This window comes from Melanerpes formicivorus, unplaced genomic scaffold (genome assembly GCF_026170545.1).
Source record: "Melanerpes formicivorus ecotype bairdi unplaced genomic scaffold, bMelFor1.0.p_v2 SCAF_19, whole genome shotgun sequence".
NCBI lineage: Eukaryota > Metazoa > Chordata > Aves > Piciformes > Picidae > Melanerpes > Melanerpes formicivorus.
In genome coordinates, this window is record NW_027142371.1 from 6,194,026 (window position 1) to 6,207,891 (window position 13,866).

At 44.5% G+C, this 13,866-nt stretch overlaps 1 long non-coding RNA gene across 1 annotated transcript in view; it reads left to right on the forward strand.

Annotated features, from left to right (window-relative positions):
• The first annotated feature begins 138 nt into the window (after positions 1–138).
• Positions 139–13,866, forward strand: part of LOC137446890 (uncharacterized) — a 157,359-nt gene continuing 143,631 nt past the window's right edge. The window contains exons 1-2 of the long non-coding RNA XR_010988748.1: positions 139–316; positions 3,125–3,245. This is a non-coding gene — a long non-coding RNA (uncharacterized lncRNA). The remainder of the gene's footprint in view (positions 317–3,124; positions 3,246–13,866) is intronic.

Below are 13,866 nucleotides of genomic sequence, written 5' to 3' on the forward strand. Positions count from 1 at the left end.
ACTCTGACTTGTTTCCCTCAACCAATTCACAGTCCACCTCACTACCCAATCATCCAGACCATGCTTCCTCAGTTTAGGTATTTCTGCTATTACAGGAAGAAAATGGTACCCCACTTGTGATTATGGTGTTGGGAACAGACAGTTAAGGGTACAAGCACTTCATCACGCCTCATGCAGAACGCTGGACTGGAAACTCCCTGAAGTCTCTTCCAGCCTGAATGATTCTATGTTTTGATGGTAATTGCTGGTTGAAATACCACTGCCATTGTCAGCTCCCTCCACTCTCCCTGAAGAGTTCAGGCTCACCACTATAAGGGTAGGTCTGTCCTCTCAAGGTAAGCATATTGCCTGCTGGCTGTAGGTGGCCCCAATTCTCTTGTCACTGTATGGTGATACATTTCTTTGCTGATTTATGGCCTATGTGGGCAGTTTTGTTGCTTGTTCTTCCTGTGTATTTTCTCATGAATAGCTCCATTACTCTCAGTGCAGTGCTTCTGTGGCACACCTGCCCATGGATAAAGCTTCAAAACATGTCCCTGAATTTGATTACAAATAACTCAGTTCAAATAGTAATTTGTCTTTTGCTGGAATCCTCAGCGGTGCTTAGATCCAGAAGTTGTATATTACAGTGCTACAATAGCAGGAGACTAGACACAACAGTACACATTCCTGTGTTTCCATGTTCCTCACATCTCACACTTCCCACTGGAAAATGCTTTCACTGCACCTACAAAACATGATCCACATGGTTTTTCTGTGTACTGGCTTGGATTGTGTCCCTCTCAGCTATGCAGATGCACACTTGGATTGCAGCATTGCTCATCTCTGCTGCAGTTCCCCAGTGAGTGAAGGGTTCTGCCAGCCAGAAGAAATTGGCTAAAAGCCACAGAATCACTGTGCCAACAGTGTCTCAGAGCTCTTGCTGCACCTCCCCTCAAGCACATGTAGCAGGTAAGCCCTGGTCTCCACTCTAGTGGCATGTTTGATGCCTTTTTCCAAAGAATGCTAAAGATTTCCTCACCTGCCTTGCTTGAGGTAAATGCATCATTTCAGTCACCTTATGCTACCTTTGCTGCTGACTGGGAAGCATTTGAGCAAATGTGGTTACCCCACCTTAAGGTAGAGGAACAAACTATCTCAGTGGATGACTCAACTCAATCCACTGTAAAGGCAATCTCAGGTAATTCTGGCATTGATGTCCACATCAGTGGTCAGAGGAGTCCCACCTGAAATCACCTGCATTAGATCACAGAGAGTCTACAGCAGAGAGGTTAAATTTAGACTTCTTATTCTAATCACTAAACAGGTCCTCAGACATTTCTGCTGGGAGAAAAGCTTTCCTTTAGCTTTATTCCTTTTGCAGTTTCTGTGTTGGGCACAGGCAGAATGAGGCTTTTCTTCTGGTCTGCTTCTGTTTGCTCTTGCTGAAAATTGTTCAGGAAAACTCCTGCACCAGCTTCTGCACGTCTGTATTGTGTTAGTTGTGGCATTGAAGGAGTGAAGAGTAACACATACCTCCTCCATCTGCAGATCTGTAGATGTTATGTTTATGTTTGCAAGGTGCCCGATGTGACTAAAATTAATTTACAAACACTTTAAATTTTACTCCAGTACCTCGTGCTGCCAACCTCCCCCATATCCCCACTGCAGAGATGCTGATACTTCTGAATACTCCTTTGGCCAGATGGTGAATTCTGATACCTGTGGTCTGCTGTGCTGAAAAGTGGGGAATTTCTGACTTGGATACATTGGTGGGCATCACACCAGAATCAGCATAAAGTCTTCTACGATGACATTAATAAGAGGATCTAACACTGGAAAACTAAAAGAAGTCAGGAGCACAGTTCTGCAGAAAACTTAGAATTTATAATTAACTTGTAATTAAAAAAATAACTTACAATTCTGCCCCTGTACACTGCACTGGTTAGGCCTCACCTCGAGTACTGTGTCCAGTTCTGAGCCCCTCAGTTTAGGAAGGAGGTTGACTTGCTGGAACAAGTACAGAGAAGGGCAATGAAGTTGGTGAGGGGTTTGGAACACAAGCTCTATGAGGAGAGGCTGAGGGAGCTGGGGTTGCTTAGCCTGGAGAAGAGGAGACTCAGGGGTGACCTTTTTGCTCTCTACAACTACCTGAAGGCAGGTTGTAGACAGGCAGAGGTTGGTCTCTTCTCCCAGGCAGCCAGTACCAGAACAAGAGGACACAGTCTCAGGCTGTGCCAGGGGAGGTTTAGGCTGGATGTTAGGAAGAAATTCTATACAGAGAGAGTGATTGCCCATTGGAATGGGCTGCCCAGGAAGGTGGTGGAGTCACCATCATTGGAGGTGTTCAGGAGGAGACTTGATGGGGTGCTTGGTGCCATGGTTTAGTTGTTTAGGTGGCTTGGATTGGTTGATGGGTTGGATGCAATGATCTTGAAGGTCTCTTCCAGCCTGGTCTATCCTATCCTATCCTATCCTATCCTATCCTATCCTATCCTATCCTATCCTATCCTATCCTATCCTATCCTATCCTATCCTATCCTATCCTATCCTATCCTATCCTATCCTATTCTTTAAAGCAGAGAGGTATGGATACACTTGGACAGAGTTGCAGGGTTTTAATTAGTGCAACATTTGTTCCTAAACTTAATGATAGATCTCAAGTGCTTGGCTGTGCAGCTCTTTACTCCAATTTGGGTTCCATCCAACCTTGGAAAATCTTGGATTTGCATGAGTGAGGAGAGGAACCTCTGCCTGCAGATGTTTTGTATATTTTGCCTAGTCTGCATGTGAGGTTAACACACTAGCAAAGGGCAAACAGGTGAATTTCTGTGCGCAGGTGACTCTTGTCATTCGGAATTCCTTTCACCTTAGGCATGCAACTGTAACTGTGCAACATCATCAGAGAGCCAGGTTTAATAATATTTATATTCCCCAAAGTTTGGTAAAATGCAGTGCTTCACCTGTGTTTTAGTAATTGATCTATATCATGTACCAGCAAGACCAGCAGAGGTGTTTACAGGACGGGAAGGCTTTTTGGCTGAAATGAGTTTCAGGCAACTGCTGTACTGAAGCTATCAGGGACAGTGTATTATTTATCATGGCTTTGGCAGACTACCAAAAACATATCACTTTTTTTTTCCAGATTGCTGAACTGAAAGATCCTTGCAAGAATCCAAAAAATGCCATTCCAAGCATGTGCTTAAGCGTCAGTGTTGTTGAGCTGTGAGTAAGATAATGGATAATGCTCCTAAATACTGCCTCAGGTAAGTCAAAGAAAATCATCATTTCTCTCCTGTGTTCAGGGCACTGAAAAAAAATGTGGGTGCATTCATGTGTTTTATATATGGGTCTAGGAATATGTTTTTGAATGTAACTGATGCAAATCTGAATTCTGCTGTGCAGTTCTCAGTAAGCATTGTCGAAACTTTGTAAACATTGCTGATGTGGACAGCAGGTTGATAAGTTTGGGTCCCAGCTGACCATGTTGGTGCTTTGCTTGATCTGGGGAGGAGTGTAGAGCTCACTGCAGAGGCTTTCTCATTTCTGTTTGCTGGGTAAGACTCATGACATCCAGCTCCCCTGGGCTCTCAGAGTACCACCCAGCCACAGCTTTCATCACATCACCCGTCTGCATCCCACCCATCTGATGGCATATCACTCTTTATGGGCACTCTTTTTAGCAGGAAAAACACATATACCACTTCTGTAACAAATGGAGCACTCCACATGTAACAACACCCTGCCTTCACCTCACCTTCACCCCTGAAGGTGTTTGAGCACAAGAATGGCCAGGGTAGAAGATGGTATCTTCTCCCAAAAAACAGTGTCTCTTTGTGCTGCCTGTTTTCCTTTCCACTGGATAAACTCATAGCTAAACATCCATATGCCTAGCCTTCATTTCTCTGGGGCTAGTTTCTTAGATTTACTTCATGGTGAAATTTCAGGGTATCAAACTCAAAGCCCTCTGCAAGAAAAACAGATCTCTGAGTCTGCTATTCCCTTCTTCTGGTGCATTTCAGTCTCAAATGAGCCTCTTTCAAATTAACGACCTCTTCCTGTCAGCCCTTTTGAATTTCTCTCTGCTGTGGGCAGGAATAAGAAGCGGAGAGGCCAAATGGCCCTACTTTCAAAACAGAACCTGTGGTATGAAACACTTCAAGGGGGAGAGTGTCTTTAATGCCAAACTAAATTTACCAGTCATTCCCTGGTGAGTTTCCTCAAACTGTCAAAATGTGGCCAGAGGTGACCAGGCACACGGTTTTCAGGCTTTCACTTCTTTTCAAAGACACAGGTAAGAAGAGGAGGTGAACTTCCATTGCATTTCTTTTCCTGCCTCAGTCAATTTTTCGTACTCATGATACATTCACTGAATGGGGAATAATTATCTTTGTCTTCATACTTTTGATTAAAGGATTTTATGAGCAGTTGCAGCCCTGCAGGAGAAAAAAAAAAGAAGAAGAAAGAAGGAATAACTATTTGACAGCTGTAAACAATGAATCTGGCTGGGGAGCTGCAGCCTGACCCTAGTGATTGTCCTTTTGACCATGCACCACTGCTCTGCGTCTGGTGGCTCAGTGCAATTCCACATCTCTAATGAAAATTTAAAGCAGTTCTTGAAACTCAGAGCCAGACTGTGATATTTTTGTGCTCTGTGAGCAAAGTCATTTTTCTCGAGGAGCCTCGTGGGGTGATTTTGCATCCCTCGGAAAGAATGGCCTCTGGAGTGGATGGGAATAGGGTGAGTTTTGCCTACTGACTGCAGAGCTGCTGCAGAACCTGCCTGATCCAGCTGTGTTTCACTCAATGCCAGAGAACCCTCAGGTGCCAGTGCTCCTGTTGGCTTTGCTGTGGATGAAACTCTTTCTGATATCCTCTACTCTTTCATTGTGAAAGATGTGCTGAAAGGTGTGCAGCAGTGTGAAATTCCCAGATACGTGACCTTGCAATGTGTTTAAGCTCAGAATACTGTCCTTAGGTGAGAACACAGTTGTGAAGGACTCAGACTGCCTGGTGAGGGCAGGGAACTTTATAACTGCTACAAATTTCACTGATGTGCAGACTTTGCAGTGCATTTTATACACCTTATCAGTTGGCATGATGGCTTGTGAGTCCCACCAATACAGGTTTTACTTGCATAGGAAAATCACGTACCAGCCATCTGACCCTTCCACTTGTACTCAAATTATTGTTTTTAAATGTCATTGTTGCTGAAGTTAAAGGCAGCACTTGGTGTTGCAATAAAAGTCTAGCTTGCACAGGGTTTTGTTTTCATGAGAGGACTGCAATTCTGCTCCCACTGGGGTCTTTCACTGCTGACATGGTGCTGGCTGCACACGAGGGCTGAGGAGCTGCAGGTGGGATGTTGTGCTAGTAGCTTATGCAGATCTGCTGCGGCAAGTCCTTGGAAAGCTCTTTGTGGAAACCAAGAAATCACCACTATGTATATGTTTATCCTACCAGAGGAATATCTGACTATCTCCCTCTGTAGTACACTTTTTGGGGCCTGATTACACTTTGGTAACAAAGAAATGAGTTAATTTTTAGCTGTAAGTAGCCCTGAAATAAATGCTTTTGATTATACTCCATACACTTCCCTGTGGGTTACTACATATACATATATATATTTAATCTAGAGCACCACAATACTCTTCTTCTAAATTAATAAACAAATCTCCCATATACATCCATGGCTGTATGGTGAACCTTAACATTTCTTTTGCTAAATTCAGGTTATTAATTTAATCTCATCATGAGCCAATAACTGCTGAAATTATTACCAGTTAAAAAAAACCCACCCTAAAATACAGTAGCCTCCCAGCAAGCCATCTCAATGAGAGGTTTGTTTTTCCTAGCACATGAAAATGGTAGTGGGTAGATAAATTCCAAGTTAAAACAATGTCTGATTTTTGGTAATTCACAGATGGAATCTCGTGTCCAAGAAGCAAGACATGCATAATGTAGTTATTATACCTAATTATTGTTCAGCTGTATGTCTTGCTTGGAGCAAAATTGCCACAAAATGCAGCCCAGCTTTCTGGTTAATAAGATTCTTTTCCTTCTTATTAAGTTTATGAAATGTTGCTCTAAAAATAATTCTTGTAGAAATCATAAGAATAAAATCAGATTTTCATTGGTGATTTACTAAGCATTAGTCATTCACATTTAGTGAAATTCTGAAGCCCATGGATTCATCTGAAAATAAACCCCAAAGCACTATTTCCTGTATTTCCTGACATTTCCTCTTTGGTTATAATTGTGCACAGCTCTATCTTCCTGCTAGGAACCATTCTAGGCAGCGAACTTCAGCTGCATACTTTTGGAGTTTGCTCATGCCAATGTTTTGCTTGCTTTTCCCATTGAAGTTCATGTCAATATCCCCTTAGATGTGATAAAAACTGGTGTGGGGTTATGGATCCTGAGTAAAATCTCAGACACTGAGGCTTTTTTGTATCTCTTTAAGTATTGTAGCATTCATAGCTTTTGCTGATGTCTCCTGGCCCAGCTTGGGCAGAATGGAAGTTCATGGATTATCAGAGTTCTGTCTCACTTGGTGTGTATTTTGGCTTGGAGTTTAAGCATCTTGTGGTTTAATTAACATTCTTAATTCTGTTTGTGCTCATCTAGTGAGGATGGATCCACTGCTGTGGCTCCTAGAGGCTGCCATAATACAAGAAAAGAAGAGTAATCCTTCAACATGAGCCAAATAAATCTCTCCTTTATGCCACTTCCATGTTTTTTCTGGCAAAGAAGGGGGTTTGGGGTGTGTGTGCACTGAACAACTGAGTTCCCTGTTGATTCTTGGAACTGTTGGGAATTGAAGAACATGAAATAGTGAGAGCAGCACTATCTTGACAAAGCTGTTGAAATAACTCACAGAGAGATAGTTCCTCTGTAGGAACAAACAGTGTAAGGTCCCTGTACTCCCCTGTATCTGCAGGCATTTTCATAGTTTCATAGTTTCATAGTTTCATTCAGGGTTGGAAGGGACCACAAGGATCATCTAGTTCCAACCCCCCTGCCATGGGCAGGGACACCCCACACTAGATCAGGCTGGACAGAGCCTCATCCAGCCTGCTCTTAAACACCCCCAGGGACGGGGCCTCGACCACCTCCCTGGACAACCCATTCCAGGGTTTCACCACTCTCATGGTGAAGAACCTCCTCCTCACATCCAGCCTGAATCTCCCCACCTCCAGCTTCATTCCATTCCCCCTAGTCCTATCACTACCTGAGATCCTGAGAAGTCCTTCCCCAGCCTTCCTGTAGGCCCCCTTCAGATACTGGAAGGCGACAATAAGGTCACCTCGGAGCCTTCTCTTCTGCAGACTGAACATCCCCAACTCCTTCAGTCTGTCCTCATAGGAGAGGTGCTCCAGCCCTCTGATCATCCTCGTGGCCCTTCTCTGGACACGTTCCAGCACCTCCACATCCCTCTTGTAATAGGGGCTCCAGAACTGGACACAGTACTCCAGGTGGGGTCTCACCAGGGCTGAGTAGAGGGGGAGGATCACCTCCCTCGACCTGCTAGCCACACTTCTCCTGATGCAGCCCAGGATCTGATTGGCTTTGCGGGCTGCAAGTGCACACTGAGAGCTCATGTTGAGCTTTTTGTCCACCAGCACCCCCAAGTCTCTCTCCTCAGGGCTATCCTCCAGCCAGTCACTGCCTAGCCTGTATTTGTGCCTGGGATTGCCTCGACCCAGATGCAGGACCCTGCACTTGCTCTTATTGAACTTCATGAGGTTGGCCTGTGCCCACCTCTCCAGCCTGTCAAGGTCCCTCTGGATGGCCTCCCTTCCCTCCAGCGTGTCTGCTGCACCACACAGCTTGGTGTCATCAGCAAACTTGCTGAGGGTGCACTCAATGCCACTGTCCATGTCCCCCACAAAGATGTTGAATAAGATAGGTCCCAGGACTGATCCCTGAGGGACTCCACTTGTCACTGGCCTCCACTGGGACATGGAGCCATTGACAGCCACTCTTTGGGTGCGGCCATCAAGCCAGTTCCTTATCCATCTAGTGGTCCACCAATCAAACCCATGTGTCACCAGTTTGGAGACCAGGATGTGGTGCGGGACAGTGTCGAAGGCTTTGCTCAGGTCCAGGTAAACGACATCAGTTGCTCGCCCCTCATCTATTAATTTTGTCACCTGCTCATAGAAGGCCACCAGGTTGGTCAGGCAGGATTTGCCCTTGGCAAAGCCATGCTGACTGTTCCCAATTTTAGGACTACAGAAGTTAAAGATGTGCCTTAGTTTTGTACAAATGTAAGAAATATCTCCACACTTTCCAGTTCTGTATGTAATCTCTGCAATGCTGTCATAATTGCAACAATACCTGGTTGCATTGCTAATCAAATCTTAGCTCAGCAGCTAGTATCACAGTATAACTAAGGTTGGAAGAGACCTCGAGGATCATCGAGTCCAACCTGTCAACACAGACCCCATGACTAGACCATGGCACCAAGTGCCATGTCCAATCCCCTCTTGAACGCCTCCAGGGACAGTGACTCAACCACCTCCCTGGGCAGCCCATTCAAAAGATATTAATAAAAAGAAATTAATGAGTGCTTGGCAGTTCCTCTTTTTTCTGTCAGGCAGGTAGATAAAATACAATGGACCAATTTCATTGCAAAATGGACACTCAAGCATCAACACAGTGTGTTCTGGAGAGATACCATCTACTCTGGTTTGGTTAAGGACTTAACTCTCTTTTCAGGAGCTGTATTTATGTCCAGGTGGTGTAAAACAGAATGAAACTGCAGTGTGGGATTTTCAGAAGTGCTTTGCTGGGGATATTTTGGAGTCATTTAGGCAGTTTTGCAATTTGCAGGGCAGAGCATGTAAAAATAGTTTAATAATTAATGCAGTCAGTTACTTTTATGGATGTATTTATGGGTGTTTTGTACTGAATTCTGTTTGCATTTGTTTTGCAATCTGATTGCTCTTGGTTTATGGCTTTCCAGTCATTGGTACCTTAGAAAACTGAACACTCTGTTTACACCAGTATAGACATAGCCAGGAAGGAAAAGACATGAACTGGATCAGGCTGTAATGGTATTTCTATAAGAATTTCACAGGCTAGCATAGTTTATAGCAAGACAAGCAGTGCACAAGGAGTCCGTTCCTAGAGCTGCCTTCTTTTGAAAAACAGTGGAGGTGAGACCTTGAAGCTGAGTATCTCCAGCACAGGAAAGTTTAGGTTTGGTTTTGCTCATCTTTGGCGTTTTGTTAGACCTCCCTGCCAAAACAAAGGCAAGAAGAATGTTGCAGGATGTCCATGGCTTTCTGAACACTGAAACTGATGGAATGGTTGTGTCCAATTCTCTTCAAGGGTCTGGTATAAATCTCATTAGCCATGTTTGGATCAGGACAGCTACTTTTAAGGTAGTATTAAGGTTATAATATTTGTGCTATAACCCTTTATGGAGGAGAGCTATACTAAGAAGCCAGAAGGAGCAAGTTGTATTTGCAGCTGTGGAGCTTGTTACAGTTCAAAAGGCTTAGTGGAGACTGCATCTGACCAATAGGGGTTTAGTCTAGTTAATCCCCAGTTTGCAAGTGGTGTCTGGAGTGGGATACTATGACATCCTGAGGCTTTCCCTGTGTTCAGATACCTACTGCAAAATGTGCTGCTGCCCTGGGACAGAATAGGGATTGGGCTGCTCTCTGATCAGCTCAGGTGAAGCCTCCACTGACAGCTTGTTGAGTGGGCTGGGACAGCAGCAGCTCTCTTGGGAGCATTGCAGAACATGATAGTTCTGATTCCAGGGATCAACTAATCTTGTCTGGGTTGAGATGCTGATGCCCAGGAGATTGCCTTATAGATCAAGTTTCAGTGTTTCAGTGTAATTGTACAGTTGACAAATGCTTGTGGTTTTGTTAGATGGAGGTTGAGTATATACTGATTTTATTTTTAATTACAGAAATTACAGTAATTTTTTCCCTCTCTAGCTGGAAGTAACAGTACTTAGTCAATGACCTAGAGACAGATCCAATTATCTGCTCTCTGAAAGCCATTGCCTAATGACTTGTTAAAAACTTCCCTAACAAACTTCCCCGTCTGATGCTGTATTGTGGGCAGCAATGATTATTCACTGCAGCCAGAGTATGAGTTCATTCTGTCTGTATGTAGAGCTTTCCTAATTCCTGGCAAATGCTTGTGTCTCTTGCTGTGAGCAGGAGTTATTTCTTTAAAGCTGATGTGATGGTTTTACCTGTATGCAGAGCCGTAGCCCTAATGCACTATGAGGGGCTGGGACCTGTTCACTCCTCTCTGTAAGATGAGAATTTCTTCCTCGTTCATCCAGTAGCCCGTTCCAGCTGCTCTGTTGCCTCCATGTTTTGAGATGCATCCTTCAATGTCTCAAGGCTTTAGCATCACTTCTACCATGGATGCTGATTCTTGCTTCTTTGGGCAGCAAAAACTTTCCAGTTCATTTCCATGCTGTCTGGATAGTTTCACTTGCTGATTATATTCTAAAGGAAGCTCTTTTCTATTCCCTGTATATGTTTATATGATAGACTTCTCACTGCCCTCCTGTAGCCTAGCTTACTAGTGTGCTCCATGTGCACAATTTGTTGCATTTTTAACCCTTCCCTAACACTACCTGAAAATCCTTTCCAGTAAAAGCTTGTTTTGAGAGAGATTCATCCCATCAGTCCCAGAGTTATCTGTACCACTCTTGAATGCAGAATTCTCTTACTGTTTAAATTATTTACGTAGTAAACCAAGGAAATCAAGACCTAGTCTTGAGTCATAAAGCATTTTAAGTTTCCAGCAGGAGAAATTTGTTTGTATCTATCATTTTGAATTCCTTTTCAGTGCACTGTATGCCTAATGTTTGGCAGGTATAAATTAAACCTCTAGAATGAATATGGTTTCTCCCTGCCATGACTCAGAGGAGTCAGTCCAAAGTTTTTCATCAAATTGAAATTATAATCAGTTATGACAAAGGTGGCAGGATGCCAAAGGGATAATATATTGAGCTAGAAGGAGACATGAAACACCCCATAGTGTCTGGAGCAGTGCTCAGCAAATTGATGCCTAAGCATCCTGTGGCGTCTCTCCGCTCCTGCTGTCTGAGGAGGGAAGCGGTGCTCATTTGCCGTCATCCTCAGCGGTGCACAGTTCCACATGCAGAGAGCTTCCCATGTGCAGAGGTGCTTTTCCTGAAACAAGATTCTTTGGATCTTGGATCCTCTCTTGAACTTCTGTATCCCTGGGTTTGATACATAATGAACAGAAGCATCATGCCAATCCAAATCACCATCCATAATCATGATAGCTGCTCTGGAGAATGTAATTTATGGAGGCAAGAAGAGCTCCGGCTGAGCTGTACTGCACCATCAAGCCAAAATGCTGAAATGTTGTCTTCCAGCGTAGGGCTGTGTGAGGTAAATTACAAAACACACCTGGAGGAATGAAGATTGGACCACACTCTCCCCAAGTTCAGAATATCTGGGTCTTTCAGAGCCTCTTGTGGTCTTTCTGGCCCATACACTATTTTTTTTCTTGTAACACCCTCTGATTAAGCACAATAATGATAACAGAATGAGCTTCACTTTAATTTTACTTGATCCAATACTCTTCTGACTGAATTTTTTTGTAAGGTGAAGCATAACCTGGAGAAGAGGAGGCTCAGGGGAGACCTTATTGCTGTCTACAACTACCTGAAGGGTGGTTGTAACCAGGAGGGGGTTGCTCTCTTCTCCTAGGCAACCAGCATCAGAACAAGAGGACACAGTCTCAAGCTGCACCAGGGGAAGTTTAGGCTCAAGGTGAGGAGAAAGTTCTTCCCAGAGAGAGTTGTTAGCCATTGGAATGGGCTGCCCAGGGAGGTGGTGGAGTCACCATCCCTGGAGGTGTTCAAGAGGAGATTGGACGTGGCACTTGGTGCCATGGTTTAGTAGCCATGAGGTCTTGGGTGGCAGGTTGGACTTGCTGATCTATGATTCACTCCAGAATGAATTTGGTCCACAACTGACAGTTTGTGTCTAGGATGAGAGCTGCTATCTTAAAGAGAAAAATGTAAATTTACCTGCAGAAGGAGAGGAAAGAAGGAAAATATTTATACACAGCTGTGCTGCCATAGAGACCAGGGACGTATCAAGTAGTGATAACAAAAAGATACACGTGCTAAATTATCTTCAGTCATTGTTAGCCTTGTTACCATCACTGCCTGCTGCACTGGTTCAGAACAACAGCTCCACCAGAATTTCTTTAGACATTTACACTTACAAAAAAATGTCTAGAATTGTGGAACTGGATGATTTCATTTTACTTTGACAATGATGTTTCACCCTGTAGAAAATAGCTTTTCAGTTTCTTTTCCAGACTCCAAATTAAAAGAATAATTTATCACAGAAAAGTATAAGAATGGGCTTAAAGAGAATGAAAGTTACATGTATTTTTCTCTGCCTAAAAATACATCTCAGAAGTTTAAAGAAGAACATGCAAGTGAAGAAGACTGATTCAGGTGCTGCTGCAGATTACACACATTTGGTGCATCCTTTGTTTATTTAGTGGTGTAGAAGGTAAACTGAAATAAAACAAATGTGGTTCAGATTTTTAAGTAGGCTTCCAGAAATCTTTCTATGAATTCTAATTTATCCCATTTAGAGCTTGTTAACACTGCTAGGTCTGAAGTAAGAAATACACTGTGTCTTGCACTGCATATCTGTATCACAGTATCACAGTATAACCAAGGTTGGAAGAGACCTCGAGGGTCATCGAGTCCAACCTATCAACACAGACCCCATGACTAGACCATGGCACCAAGTGCCATGTCCAATCCCCTCTTGAACACCTCCAGGGATGGTGACTCCACCACCTCCCTGGGCAGCACATTCCAATGACGAATGACTCGCTCGGTGAAGAACTTTCTCCTCACCTCGAGTCTAAACCTCCCCTGGCGCAGCTTGAGACTGTGTCCCCTTGTTCTGGTGCTGGTTGCCTGGGAGAAGAGACCAACCCCTTCCCGGCTACAACCACTTTTCAGGTAGTTGTAGAGAGCAATGAGGTCTCCCCTGAGCCTTCTCTTCTCCAGGCTAAACAATCCCAGCTCCCTCAGCCTCTCCTCATAGGGCTTGTGTTCAAAGCCTCTCCCCAGCCTCATTGCCCTTCTCTGGACACGTTCAAGTGTTTCGATGTCCTTCTTAAACTGAGGGGCCCAGAACTGGACACAGTACTCAAGGTGCGGCCTAACCAAAGCAGAGTACTGGGGCACAATGACTTCCCTGCTCCTGCTGGCCACACTATTCCTAATGCAGGCCAGGATGCCATTGGCCCTCTTGGCCACCTGGGCACACTGCTGGCTCATATTCAGGCAGCTGTCAATCAGCACCCCCAGGTCCCTCTCTGTTTGGGAGCTCTCCAGCCACTCCGACCCCAGTCTATAGCTCTGCATGGGATTGCCATAGCCAAAGTGCAGCACTTGGCACTTGGACTTGTTGAATGCCATCCCATTGGATTCTGCCCATCTGTCCAGTCTGTCGAGGTCCCTCTGCAGAGCCTTTCTACCCTCTAACTGACTAACATCTGCTCCTAACTTGGTGTCGTCTGCAAACTTGCTTATGACTGACTTGACCCCCTCATCCAGATCATCAATGAAGATGTTGAAGAGGACAGGGCCCAGCACTGATCCCTGGGGGACGCCACTGGTGACTGGCCGCCAGCTAGATGTGGCACCATTCACCACCACTCTCTGGGCTCGGCCCTCCAGCCAGTTCCTAACCCAGCACAGAGTGTAGTGGTCCAAGCCACGAGCTGACAGCTTGGACAGCAGTTTGCTGTGGGGGATGCAAAAACCCAAATCTGAGCTACCCTCCAAGCACCAGATCTCTAGAAATGTCAGATCAGTTTGGCATGTCCCAGAATCATCAC